The sequence below is a fragment of the Ailuropoda melanoleuca genome, chromosome 1 (assembly GCF_002007445.2).
Source record: "Ailuropoda melanoleuca isolate Jingjing chromosome 1, ASM200744v2, whole genome shotgun sequence".
NCBI classification, from domain to species: domain Eukaryota; kingdom Metazoa; phylum Chordata; class Mammalia; order Carnivora; family Ursidae; genus Ailuropoda; species Ailuropoda melanoleuca.
Genome location: NC_048218.1, coordinates 86398278 through 86412117, shown reverse-complemented (window position 1 = coordinate 86412117; position 13840 = coordinate 86398278). Strand labels below are relative to the sequence as shown.

Below are 13840 nucleotides of genomic sequence, written 5' to 3'. Positions count from 1 at the left end.
CTCGGGCTTAGGTCAGGATCCCAGGGTCCTGGGATAAAGTCCCCACAACGGGCTCCCTGCTCAGCAGGGAGCTTGCTTCTCCCTCTCCCTCTGCCGTTCCCCCTGCTTGTGCACGCTCTCTCTCTCTCTCTCTCTCTCGCTCTCTCTCTCTGTCAAATAAATACATAAAATCTTTAAAAATAAAAAAATAATAATAATAAAAAGGTGCAATGAAGTGTGATGAAGAAGAGAGAGGGCACTAGCCTGGGCCAAATAGTTATCTTCAAAAAATTAGATCATGGGAAGCATTTACTCCGGGAATTTACCAAAATCCAGGGGAGGGCCGACAGAGCTGTAAATTCAAAAATTTATGCATGCTCACTACACAAGAAAATTCTCTGAGACATGTCAAACCAGAAGACCAGGGTTGTTTTGGTTCCTTTTGCTTAAAATGACCACTTTAATGAACCAATTCATTTTCAGTGACCCATAAAAGATTATTATTATTTTTTGCATGTACCCAGAAAACAACATGAAAAAATGCTCTTGTTATTAAACAAAAACGAAAACAAAGATAAAACTATCACTACATTTCTGCATAGAGGAGGTACATCATGCCTCCATTAACTCTCATTTGGATGTGGATATAAGTTAGATGACAAATGAGAAAAGACATACGTGGAGCTAATCAAATCCCCAGTGATTATTCAACTGCACACACAGCAGAACACAGCAAGCTCCTCAAGCAGGGTTCTCACTGACTGATGCCTAAACTATCTTTGCTGGTCCTCCTTGGTCAGAAAAGATGATTTAGTATGGTATTGTACTTTCATGCCAGATTATGTACCCATTTGATTTTCTTCCAAGGTGAATGCAAGTAGCATGTAGCTCAAGTGCCATTTCTGTAGGAAGGTATGAAACAGGTATGACAAATTTATACAAGCAGGAAACACCAGACTTGAAAGTATTACAAGCTGCAGGTCAATCTTGGTTTTAAGAGTTATTCTAGGGGCGCCTGGGTGGCACAGCAGTTAAGCGTCTGCCTTCGGCTCAGGGCGTGATCCCGGCGTTATGGGATCGAGCCCCACATCAGGCTCCTGTGCTATGAGCCTGCTTCTTCCTCCTCCACTCCCCCTGCTTGTGTTCCCTCTCTTGCTGGCTGTCTCTATCTCTGTCGAATAAATAAATAAAATATTTAAAAAAAAAAAAAGAGTTATTCTAATGTCGTTAAAACACACAAATACGACATCTACTCTTCCAAGTAGATTTAACCAATGGGCATTTACCATCATAATTACCTATTTCTTGTGGGAAACACACACTAATTACCTGACCTAAATTTAGAATGAAAGTTTGGGGGCTGGAATCATTATTCTGAAGGCTCTTGTCTGTGCTTAAATGAAAAACTGTAATGAACTAGTCAAACCAAATTGAATTCAAGTGCTTTGGGAATTGCTTAATATTTTTAACCAGTAGAACAATATATCTTCTAAAGAAACTGTCATATTCTTTGTAAACAATTAAATTTTGGAGACTGACTTATTATAGAGGTATATGCTCTGTTAAAATAATTTAAGATTACCTTTCACATTAAAACAAAAGAACAACATCTTGTAAATATGTGATGCACTTGTCCAAATCATTGTCTTAGCGCAAATTTTAGCAATATTTCATCACCAAAAATAATAAAGTAGGCCACAGTAGTTATTTCAAATACAGTGAATGTAATAAAGCTCATTTCATCAATTCTACACCAAGAAAAATTAATTTCAAGTTAGAAAATTAGGTGGATTCAATTGAAAACACACACACACACACACAAAATCTCATAAGCCTACCATGATGAAATACTGTGTGTCTAAGAGGAAAGCAATGATCAAATTAAATCCTGAATTTTAAATCTTTTATAATCATACAAATATTGACCTTCTCCATCATTCTTACCTCTGCACATCTGTGTTACTCATCAAGGAAATAATGTAGGATGCCACTAGTACTTACTATACTTCCAAACTTTTCTATTTTGATAATCCTTTACATATCTTGAAACATTCAGGGCTATTCTGCAATGATTTTTGAATAGAGTATTAAGTAAATCATTTTCATGATGCCCTTGTCTTTAAAATTATTCAGTCTCATATTTTTCACTGAGGATAGTGGAGCACACCCCATTCATTTTCAGGTAACACATGTTAGCTACTGACTGTTCCTCTCCCCCACCCCCACCCTCACTCCATACACCTCTTAAACTTGTCTTAAACCCAATTCAATGGTTTGAGCTATGGGCATTTGGCTGCTTCCTTCCTTATGCATCTCTATGCAACACTTCCTCTTTCACACATCTCCAGTTGTCCTGGGATGTTCTAGATAAAGAACCAAGATTCTTTACTAGTTTCCACATGAAATTCACTCTCCTTATGTTTTCTGGACTTGTTAGGTTGACTAGGGTTGAGGAAGGTCATGGTCTTTGCTATCTCCAGGTTGTACCCAGTCTGTTTCTCATCATCTCTGATCTTTCTCTCTTAGGAGCAATAAGCAGAAAGTTCCATCTTACCCAGCAGTGTAGCTCCATCCAAATCTCATCCCCTTCATTCTCAGGTCCTAGCTTCTATTCTGAGCAATAATCAAATCATGTTACTAAAAACTCTTATGTTCTCCCCTCTTAAGAGAAATTCTGGTGAGTCTTAATCTCATTAACTTTCTATCATCCATGACTCCAGACACACAAATTATTTTTCTTACATATTTATTGAACACACACTTCATTTAACACTTAGGGGTCTCACACAAAAGTAATGAGGTTGGAGTGGAAGAGTCCTGATATCAATTTCCTGTTACACTTGGTGTGAAAGGTAAGAAAATAACAAAGCTCTCACACTCTTATTTTCTTCTTCTAGAAAATGTGAACAATACAATGTAGTTGCATGAAATCAGAAATCAGTTATGAGAAAGTGAGAGTATGAAAGAGAAATAACAGTTCATGGAAAGCAGTAATTCTACCCACTATTTCACTCTTTGAAGTTATGTCCACAGGCTATGGTACACCTATGCTAAACCCACTGATGCATGTTGGTTAAACTTATGAAAAGAATTGGTAAATTTTTTTAAAGGTCTCTTGGCCTTTGACAAGTGCAACATTGTTCAGGTGGCCCAGCAAGCTCACGCAATGATGTCTTAAATATTCCAAGAAAAACAATGAGGAATTAATAGTCACTGAGAAACACTGACTGAAGGAAAGTTGTAAGAATTTATAACAATCTTCTCTAGATAATGATGACAACCAGGGAGAGTCTAGTCTGCCTGATCAAATCTTTCTTTTTCATTTGTTGAAGTATCCCTAGCATAGAAACATTGAATGATTTGAGTGATGAACGCAATCTCTATTGAATTATATGCAAATTATATTACATTATTATATGCATTAAATATATTATTTGCATTATTGAAGGATTCATTGTAGAATTTGTTTAACTATAATGAGTCTATTTACATAACATCTTATTAATATACAAATTTCCAGGAGTACATCTGAAGACTCATAGAGCTAAAAAAATACTAAGGTCTTCTAGTCTCATTCCTTCATTTCCAGCTAAGAAAATTGTGATGTGAAATAGTTGTATTGCACTGCCCTAAGTGTGAATAATAACCCTTGACTGCTAGACTAGAAGATTCGTGATGCTTTTTCAACTCTTCCATCAGTGATTCTCAACACTAGCCGTACATTAGGATCGACCAGGGAGCATTTGAAAAACAGCTATGTCCATGTGTCACCCTAGAGATTCTAATTGAATTGGTTTAGGGTGGGCTCTATCATCTACATTTGTTTTAAAACTCCCAAGTGATTCTAATATACAGCCAGAATGGAGAACCCATTGTCTCTTTTGGTGTGTAATGTTGAGCTATTTACCCTTAACTCGGTATAATTGGAGGCAGGAGGCAGGGAGCAAGGAATACACATCATGATGAGTTTGCATCACTGCCCCCTGGAGAGCATACTCAGAGTTTGACCCCTAATTCACTAGTTCTTAGAGCATGCTTTTACTGAGCTCCATCAAAATGTGCAATCTTGAAACTAATGTAACACTGTATGTTAGCTTTACTGAAATTAAAATTTTTTAAATGCACGATCACTAAAATCAAATACTCAATTTCTTCTCTTAATTCAGAGAACAATAGTAAGCTAATGAAATAGCATGTCCTCGGTTTAAAGATTTTCCCCAATAATTATTTCTAAATCTTTGACAGATGTTAGAGATTATCTATGCTAAAATCTAGCACAAGATGGTATCTGATTAAGCACAAATTTTCATATTTATTTTCTTTAAATTTAAGTGGCAAATATTTTATTATTTTGTCTATTGTCCAATAAACGTCATGAATATCAGATGTATTGCCATCTACACAAAGTGAGAACAACTACCCTAATTTCTTATTCTGTACTCCTACTTGACTTCAGTTTCCAAATCCAGAAATTCTGTACTCCTTTTGACTGAAACAATCTTGAAAAGAGTAAATAAGAAAATAAATATTTATTGGATTGAATTTATTCTTCTTTTAGAGCTTTCCAGTAATCTGTTGTGAAGGTATTTTTTTCTATTCATAATTTTCTCAGCTTTGCTTCACTCACTAAAAATTCTAGTTTAAGATTCAAAAAATCAGTTTGAGTCACTAGATAAAAAGAAAAGCATGCAAAATTTCTGGAGTTAAGAGTGAAAAATAGCTTTTTGGTGAACAAAAAGCAGAAATTCAGTATAGAACATGAAGAGAGAAAGAGTATGTGAGTGCTAAAAAATGAGGCAAAAAGGCAACCATCTAGCCATCAGCCTATTGTCAAGATTGAATGACTTCCTGTATCCTTTGAGGCTTCACTCTTATCTGATTAGATCTTCCAGTGCTAAATAGTGCCCCGATCATCTTCATGACCACTGAATATGGCTATAAATTTCCTGATCTACGCCAGCTGCCAGATTACAATTTCTAATATACTATTTGGTACTTCTTGTTCAAAATATTATACCAACCTTCCGCAGCTAGATGAGGTTTAAAGTTCTACAATCTAGTCCCAATTTACTTTCCATCCCTTCATTTTCACTGGTGAGGAAAATGAGGCCGGGTCACAGAGTAGTAAGTAGCAGTAACTAAATGCTTTGTCCAGGATTTTAACTTAAACTAGTTTAAACTGTGTCCGTCTCACACTTCTAGAGAGCATTTTTAAAGGGTCAGTCTTGTGGTAATGGTGGCATTTGAGCTGTACTTGGAAGTCAGTAGGGTTGGGAAGAAGGGAGGGGAAAAAATGAGCTATGAGCTAAGAAGGGTTTTTTTGTTTTGTTTCGTTTTGTTTTTGTCTACCTAGCGTGGTATTCTGGAAAGTGTGTCTCTGTGCCTTAGTGTGAAGATAGCATATTATCAGACATGACCCTGCCTTCTTGGCTATAGCTGAATGATCTAGGGATAGACTGACCCAAGTTGGACAAACCAGAACCTTTCCCATGATATTTGGATTTGTGACCTAGAAAGCCAAGTTGGGTGGTTGTTGGCCATATTTCCCACAATGGAAAATACATGTAGGTAGTAATTAAGAATGACACCAATAAAGAAAAGCAAAGATGAGAGGCAGAGAGCTTTCTAAAGGTAGTTAAGTCCAGGGACTCATTTGTTAATGTAGCCTACCTGCTTTGTGATGCTTCTTCCCACAACATCATTGTTCTATAAAATAGTCCAGTATATTTTGAATAAATCTCATCTTTTGCTGAAGCTGAGTCCATTTGAGATCTTGCCACTTGAAATCCAAATAATCCTAACTCATGCATACACTCTCAGGGATGAGATGTTGCAAGTGACAGACCTGACTGAGTCTGGGGGAAGAGTGAGGATTCCAAGATCCTGAGCTGAGCAGATGGCAGTCCTTGCTCTGTAACAGTGAAGCAGTTGGTTAAACTATCACTGATTGTCTTTTGAGTGCAGACAACACACTCACAAAATCTAGAGCAATTGAGGACAAGAGATCAAAATTATAAGGAAACTGGAAACTGTTGGTTAACTCGTAGAAACATAAGTACGGTATTAAGGGGAGAAAAAATGCTGCAAGCTGGTCCACTTACTTAAAAGCAGTAGAGAACAAATGAAGGAATACAAATTTGTTATGGGAAATGCTTTCTATCTAGTGATTTGAGATCAATGAAAATCAGATAATCAAATGTTGTTGTGAATAAGAGAATAAAACACATGACCATATCCTATAGGTGGAAGCCAATTAGGGAACTGTAAATATTGGAAATGGGAGTGGAAAGAGATGAGAAGCTCCAGGGACTCTATGAAGGCTGATCCTCCTTGTGTCTTCATGTACATCAAACTTTCTAACTCCTACCTATCAAAGAAAATGATGCTTCTAATTGGAAAGCAGTTTTCAAGCAGTAATAAACTTTCTAGTGCACTTTAAACCTGTGCAGCCTCCTCCCTTCATGTTTTATTAGGTTGTTAGCTGCAGAGAAAGAACTCCCAGGCATAGTGTTTAAGAAGCAGAAGCTCAGGGGCGCCTGGGTGGCTCAGTCATTAAGCATCTGCCTTCGGCTCAGGGCGTGATCCCAGAGTCCTGGGATCGAGCCCCACATCAGGCTCCTCCGCTGGGAGCCTGCTTCTTCCTCTCCCACTCCCCCTGCCTGTGTTCCCTCTCTCGCTGGCTGTCTCTCTCCCTCTCTGTGTCAAATAAATAAATAAATAAAATCTTAATAAAAAAAAGAAGAAGCAGCAGAAGCCCAAGGACCCAAAAACAAAGAGCATGGGCTTGCCTTTCAAAGGTGGATGGGATTTCCGCAGACAGAGAAAGGAGCAAAGAGAAAGACAATCGAGTCAAAGGGCCCGATGGAAAACTCCACATTTTGTATAAGGAAGAGGTGATAGTGTAGTGAGACAGAACATGGGGCACATGTGCAGAAGAGCATAGGAAATTAAAGCTGTCCACAACATCTGGGGCCGTATCGTACTTTCCAGAGGCCACTCAGGAGCCTCTTTCATTATTTCTGGCTTCTTAGCTTCCCTTCTTTTAACGACTGCTGACTGCCAGATAAGTAGAGTGTCTCTGTAACTCCTGTTTGTTCTGCAGTAGCATATCCCCGGGCCTCCTTCACAAGATGACCCAAATTCTTAACAGTAAAGCATATTCCCTACAAAAGAGCTTGAATTTTTCTTAACTATCATATATATAAACATAAAAATATAATTATCTTTACCTCTCCTTGCACTACTCACTTTTCCCAGTACGAACAAGCACAGACATACAAAAATGAGTGTATTCAGATTACTTTTAATGCAATCAGACATGGCATCTTACCTAGAAAAATATTTTTAAATGAGTATCATTGAACTTGCTCAAGAAATAAGTGTCAACTTGTTTATATGTACTGAATATATATATATGTATATATATATATATACAGTATATATATATATATACTGTTTCAACATGGTAGCCAATAGTTGTGTATGACTCTTTAAATTTGAATAAAAAATTAATTTCACAGACACACTGACCACATTTCAAGTGCCCAACTGCAAAATGTGGTTAGTGGCTACTGCATTGGACAGCACAGCACAGAATATTCCAATCACCAAAAATGTGCTACTGAACAGCACTGGTTTACATACCAGTGATTTAGAAGGATCTAGCAACAGTAAGGCCCAGTAAAGTGGTTTTAAATCTTGTGCAACAAGCAGTTAGGCTCTCCCAGGTTATGAGGGGTATAGGGAAAAAGATTTTTAAAGGGTAAGAATTAGGCTTTGGGGAAAAATTATAAAAGAACAGCAAGATGTACACTAAAAGTAACTAAACAAGGTCAAGACAAGCTTGATGCTGGTTTGATAATATTTCAGTGGTATTTTTAACCTCCCTATGGGTCTTCTCCCAGCTAGAGTCTTTTCAGATTCGGCTATTTTTTTTGAAACTTCCTTCAGAATCCCTTTCTTATGTTTCTTAGTCACTGAAAAGGAATAAAAGCATCAGGATAGAGTTGTCCAAAAATCACAAGATTTGAATGGAAAGTCAGATCCAACAACAAACAATCATTTCCTCTTTTTAATGTCTAAACAAAACAAAACCCAACACAATAACAAAAGCCCTCAAGCATCCTTGGGTGGGGTGGCAGAGGGGAGGGGTTGAGGAACCCCCCACCCCTGCAACCAGGAGTTTAGAACAAGTGCACATTTAAGGCACCCCCATGTACAAACTGGGCACTTCATCTCTGCCCTTAGAATAGTCGTTCCTCTATGAACAGGAAATTTCCTTGGATTTTCTGTGAGATTTTGAACATACATTAGAGATAGAAACCGAAAACACTCGAGCAGACAATATTTGATTCTCCTCTTTATTTCCTCCCTGACTGCCGTGTCACTCATATATCTCTACCTGATGTTACTGCGACCCGAACATTACATTGAGCCAAGGTTTTCCTTTGGAACATGTTTAGAGATTTGAAGTCAAAGGCAAAATAAAACGACTTCCTAGAGGAACCATGTCTACATACACAGCCACACCACTGCTCTCCCCAGAAACCAGGCCTTTAGTTTTGCTTACCCTCAACTTCTTCATGTGACAGTGCAACCAAGAGATTGCAACATCGCCATGTACTTGATTAAAGATGCAGCCCCTTCATAGCACATTTCCAGTAAGATAAAATATTCAGTAGCATGATTTCTAGACAATAAATTTTCCACAGTATGACTTATAGCTGGCTCATCAGCCACAAAAGCTGAATAATAATCAAAGTTAACCTCCATATTTCTAAAAGGAAGACACTGGTGTTTCCGATCTTAATTCTTGCCTGACATTGGTTAAAGAGGTGCTAATACCCCACATTTTACAGCGCCATCAATATTGCAAATAAATGCACAACACAATGAAAATATTTATGTGTGGTACTATCCAGAAAGATATAGTTAGGAAAAATATGGTAAAGTAAAAGTAACCTTGACAAATTAGGCTTCATTGAAATACTTCCCAGGCCTTGCCCAGAAACATAAATAATTCACAGAGCCCAGCACCAAATAACAAATGAAGAGCATTTGTTATTATTCCATCCGTCTTTTATTTTTTTGTGTTTTTGGCCACAGCATTATTCTTTCATAATGAAACTCATTGTGAACCACTTTCTGTGCTCTCTTGTACCATAACCTACAAATTATGAAATGTCTAATTCATCTTTATGTAACTATGCTCAAGGACGGGGTGTTTGTGTGTTTGTGTTTGTAAGCAGCCTATAGGACCCTTGCAACACAAATCATCATCAGATCATGTATGATAAATTAATGTTTGGAAAGTTAATGTCACCTGGGAACTCAATACGACTGACCAGTCCATTAGTAAACCATGTGGCTACATGACAAATGTCCTTTACCTGAGAGTAGAAATTATTCAATCAGTGAAAATTTAAATTCCATTTTCAAAGTTAAAGAGACACAGTTTATTCTTTATGAAAGTAAGTGAGAAAATTATGGATAGAACAGGAATCAATGAACTTGGACCTTGTCCTAAAGCCCTCTCATTAAAAACCAGAACACTTTATTCAGCTGAGTCAACTTTAAAAAAGAAGGAAATGAATCGTCTGACCTGGTTGACTTCTGAAAAGGCAGTTGATCTGTTAAATAGTAGCTGATGTTTCAATCTCTTTAATTTGTAACTATTAATGTAACTATTAATGTTGGTATAACTGAATTTTTCTTATCCTTTAATCTGATATATATATATATATATATATATATATATAAAACTTTAAACATCTTCAATGAAATGAGAAAAAAAGCATAGATTATAAAGAATGGGGGGATGATGGGATGAAAGAAGGATAATATGTGAAAATAGAAGGGAAGAGGACTGGAGACACATTTGGAAGGTCATGTGATATATGAACTCATCCGCACAACAATCTATGAGGGAAACAAAAGAGCGATAATTATCCTTTTCAGACTCTGCATGAGACACTGGAATGGAGTAAAACTTACACCTGAGTTTGAGCCCCAACTTTGCCTATTATCAGCACAGTGTCCTTATCAGGTTATGGAACCTTACAGAGAATCATTTCTCCCAATTGTTAAACAGATAAAATAATCTTGTAAGGATGCCTTGAGGTTTAAATGAAGCAACCGCTGTACAGTGTCTGGCACCTGGTAGAAATTTCATAAATGTCAGTTTCCATCCCTCCTTAATTAAAGACACTTAACTTGTCCTATGGTGCTGTGTGAAAATATCTCTCGGCTCTATTTTTAGGAATGGAACCACGAAGTTATAACACGTGTATGTGTGTGTGTGTGTGTGTGTGTTTGCATGTCATCCTTGCGCAGGGGCCACGCTAATCTTCTCTGCATCATTCCAGTTTTGGAATATGTGCTGCCAAAGCGAGCACTGCCCAAGTGCATTCTTAGTGCTTAATCCGATTAAGTTCTGCCAGTTTACTCTGTGCTGCTTTGCGCCAGACTCCACACCCAAAGTGCACAAGCGTCCCTAGTCCCCGCATCCTGCTGAATGCTGTATTTAACTTACCTCATTTAATCTGCATGACAACTCTAATTAAAAACAGAGTACTCTTCTCTCCAACTTACAAGTGAGAAAATTAGGGTATAGAGAACTAAATAACCTGTCCAATTTCACAGCTGACAGGTGGTCTGTTTCCAAGATTTCTTTTCATTGTTATATGTGATGTGAAACCTTTGCCTTCCTTGGCCCTGTGCAAAAAAGGTAGCCTGAACCAGTGTTCTGATTCCCAACCTCCACTCCAAATCCTTCTACTCCACACTGTCTTAACAGAAACTGGTACACTCGATGTGCAGGGAGTTGCCCATGAAAGTTTGATAAGAAACTCCATGATTCTTGGCAAGGCAAAAAAAAATTTTAAACAAAGAGGATATATATTTAACTCAAGAACACAAACATTCTGTGAGCACCCAATTTTGCCCAGATGCTTTCTAGATAGAACACTGCACAGAAATTCAGTTGAATAAGAGTTTTTGTCTTGAAGGAATGAAACCTACCTTCCTAGAAATCAGAGAAGTATGTAAACAAATATTCTCCTTCCACCCCCAAAATGTTGCCAACACTTTCTCTGATGTCTCTGCAGATGGAATCTGGTTCTTAAAATTATTAAATAGGGGAGAGTTGCCATTTGGGAAGATTCCAAGCAGTGGCAGGGAGGGGCTGGTAAGGGGAAAAGGCCCCCCCCCAACAACCTACTATTCTCCCTATGCAGACAATAAGAGTGTGTATTGTTTGTTGAGAATTTAAAAGCAGTAATAAAATCAATTTAAAGAAAGTCAGGCTCTTTTTATTATCACCATGCACTGGTAATTCTAAATAATGCTAGTGATAAACTATTCAGTTTCCACCCATTGGGGTGAACCTACCTTTATGTCACTTGTTCTAAGAAATTGCTACATTTCAAAGGTGGAAGTTGAAATCTGACTTTGGAGAGCTGTGCCTTAGATCCTTGTTTACCACTTTAATGTAGAGTTTTATTCATTAGTAACACAAGTATTGACCCACTGTTCTTGGGCAATCCGTCAGTTGAGGGAGAAACGTTAATGCATTCCATTTCATAATGTAAAAACTAACTTCACTGGGACAAGTGTATAATTCTACAGAGGTTATTCTGTGAATTGTTTTTTGCTTCCTCCATTTAGGATGTGCTATAGGGAGAAAATGCAGAAAGAAGGTTCTCCAGTACAGGATGGATAAGCTATTGACAGGCCTAGGTAAATTGCTGGTAAGGGGCATAGAAAACAGATTCCAAGAACCGTGGTGTCAGATACCGGTATTTAAAGTTTTCTCCTCCATTCTATAGGAAAAATTTATCAAAACACAGCAGTCTAATGTTATTTGCACTTTGAGGAATTACAGAAGAGATCCATGACCACTCAGAGGATGAGAGAGATAGATGAATATCTTCAGGAGCATGGGGTAGCAATTATGAGATGATAAAAGGATACCAGCAGAGAAATCCAGAGAAATCTGGAGTGAAATGTGTCTAGGAGCAAAAAAGAATAAATGTGGGAAATGTATTAGCCTGAGAACCACAAGTATATGCCTAGAGGGACTCTGGCAAAATACATAAACTATTAAGGGTTGAGTGGATCCTTGAAGAGTTCATGTCTCTCTAAAACTCTGGCCAATACTCACCACTGGACAGTTGTTTTCCTATGTATAAAAGGGTCTAGATCTACAACTATGCTCAGGGAATTCCAAAATTTGAGTTTAAATAGGAAATCACTCATTTCTTTTTTTTTTTTTAAGATTTTATCTATTTATTCGACAGAGATAGAGACAGTCAGCAAGAGAGGGAACACAAGCAGGGGGAGTGGGAGAGGAAGAAGCAGGCTCATAGCAGAGGAGCCTGATGTGGGACTTGATCCCAGGACCCCGGGATCACGCCCTGAGCCGAAGGCAGGCGCTTAAACGCTGTGCCACCCAGGCGCCCCAAAATCACTCATTTCTTAAAAGCTGCCAAATAATGGAAAAACAGTATCCTCCCTTATTACAACTGCTGATACTCATGACTTAGGAATGCTCATAATTTCCCAAGGCTCACAGGAGGGGGATTTGCAACACACCTGAAGAGAACATGAATTCTTACAGTATGATAAAGATAAGGATGACCCATGAAAAGCAGAGCTTGAATGTATTTATAACTATGAAGCAAGGCAGACCATGGTAAGTACTATAAGGATGTTGTAACAGGTTATTATAAAAGATTCCATGGACAAAGGCAACTTGAACTGGTTCTTATTAATAGTTAAGTTATCAACAGGGAGAGCTGATGGGGAGAATCAAAAAAAAGAAGGAAAGGAAAAGAAGGGAAAAGAAATGCAGTTAGAGATTTTTAAAAATCTAATGTGTTCAGAGAATGACAGTCATACAGGTTCACTGGATAGGAAAGTATAATCAAGAGGGAGACATGTGGCTAGAAAGGTAAGTACAGTCACACAACAGGCCTTGGAGGACAATCTGAGTGATTTGCATCATGTTCAGTGTGCATGTGGAACACGTAAAGAATTTTAAAGGTTAGTTCCTATAAAGTTATTCATTTATTATGCTAGATTTTCCAAGAACATTATCAATAACGGCAAATCCCTAGAATAATTTTCCAAAGTATACCATAGGACTGGCATTTTCTGTCAGACTTAAAGCAGCAAAAGAAAGTTGTGATTAACTAAAATAACCTTACCTGCCGCATGACTGATGATCATGGTTCCAGCAAATACACAAGATAATGTGAAAATACTTTTACGAAGCAAAGGAGAAAATCCTACACTTAAATCTAAGGGGGAAAAAAGTGTTGCCCTATGGCTACTGGGCATGTTTTGTCACAAACACGAAGCGTTTATGGACCCCAAATGCCTTGCATTGTTTTCCAGAGTCCCCAACGTCCAATGTTTTTCCTGCAGTGCAACATATGTAAGCTGCTTAAATCAGCTCCTGACATCGCTTCAACTTCAAACTGGAGGCTATGTGAGGCTTAGCAGATGGCAAAACCCATCCAGTTCTCTAAGTGTGTGTTCAGCATAAGGTGCTCGTATGTTCTTTTGGACCCAGCTAGGCTGAAATCTTCCCTTGGAGAAAAAAATACATGGTGTTCAGTTTGATGGTGAGGAGTCAGAACTCCAGCCACTTGAGCTATGTCTTGCTTTTTTTCTTTCATAAAAGTTAAGAGCACAGTCACAGTGGCTTACCTGCTTCTTAACCAGGCTTAGGAAAATTGAAAGTTGATTAATTGCCTTGAGACTGTGGTTAAATTTAAGTCTGGATAATTCAAGATTCTTTAATCTTTCCAGAAATTTAAAATTCCCTTCCTTCAAGTCTTCATTTTTAGATTCCTCCACA

The 13840-nt window shown here is 37.9% G+C and overlaps 1 non-coding gene across 1 annotated transcript; it reads right to left on the bottom strand.

The window, feature by feature from the left end:
• Window positions 1–10265: 10265 nt before the first annotated feature.
• Window positions 10266–10373, bottom strand: LOC117795465. Its single transcript, XR_004619507.1, has one exon. It is a non-coding gene; the product is annotated as a U6 spliceosomal RNA (small nuclear RNA).
• Window positions 10374–13840: the final 3467 nt, after the last annotated feature.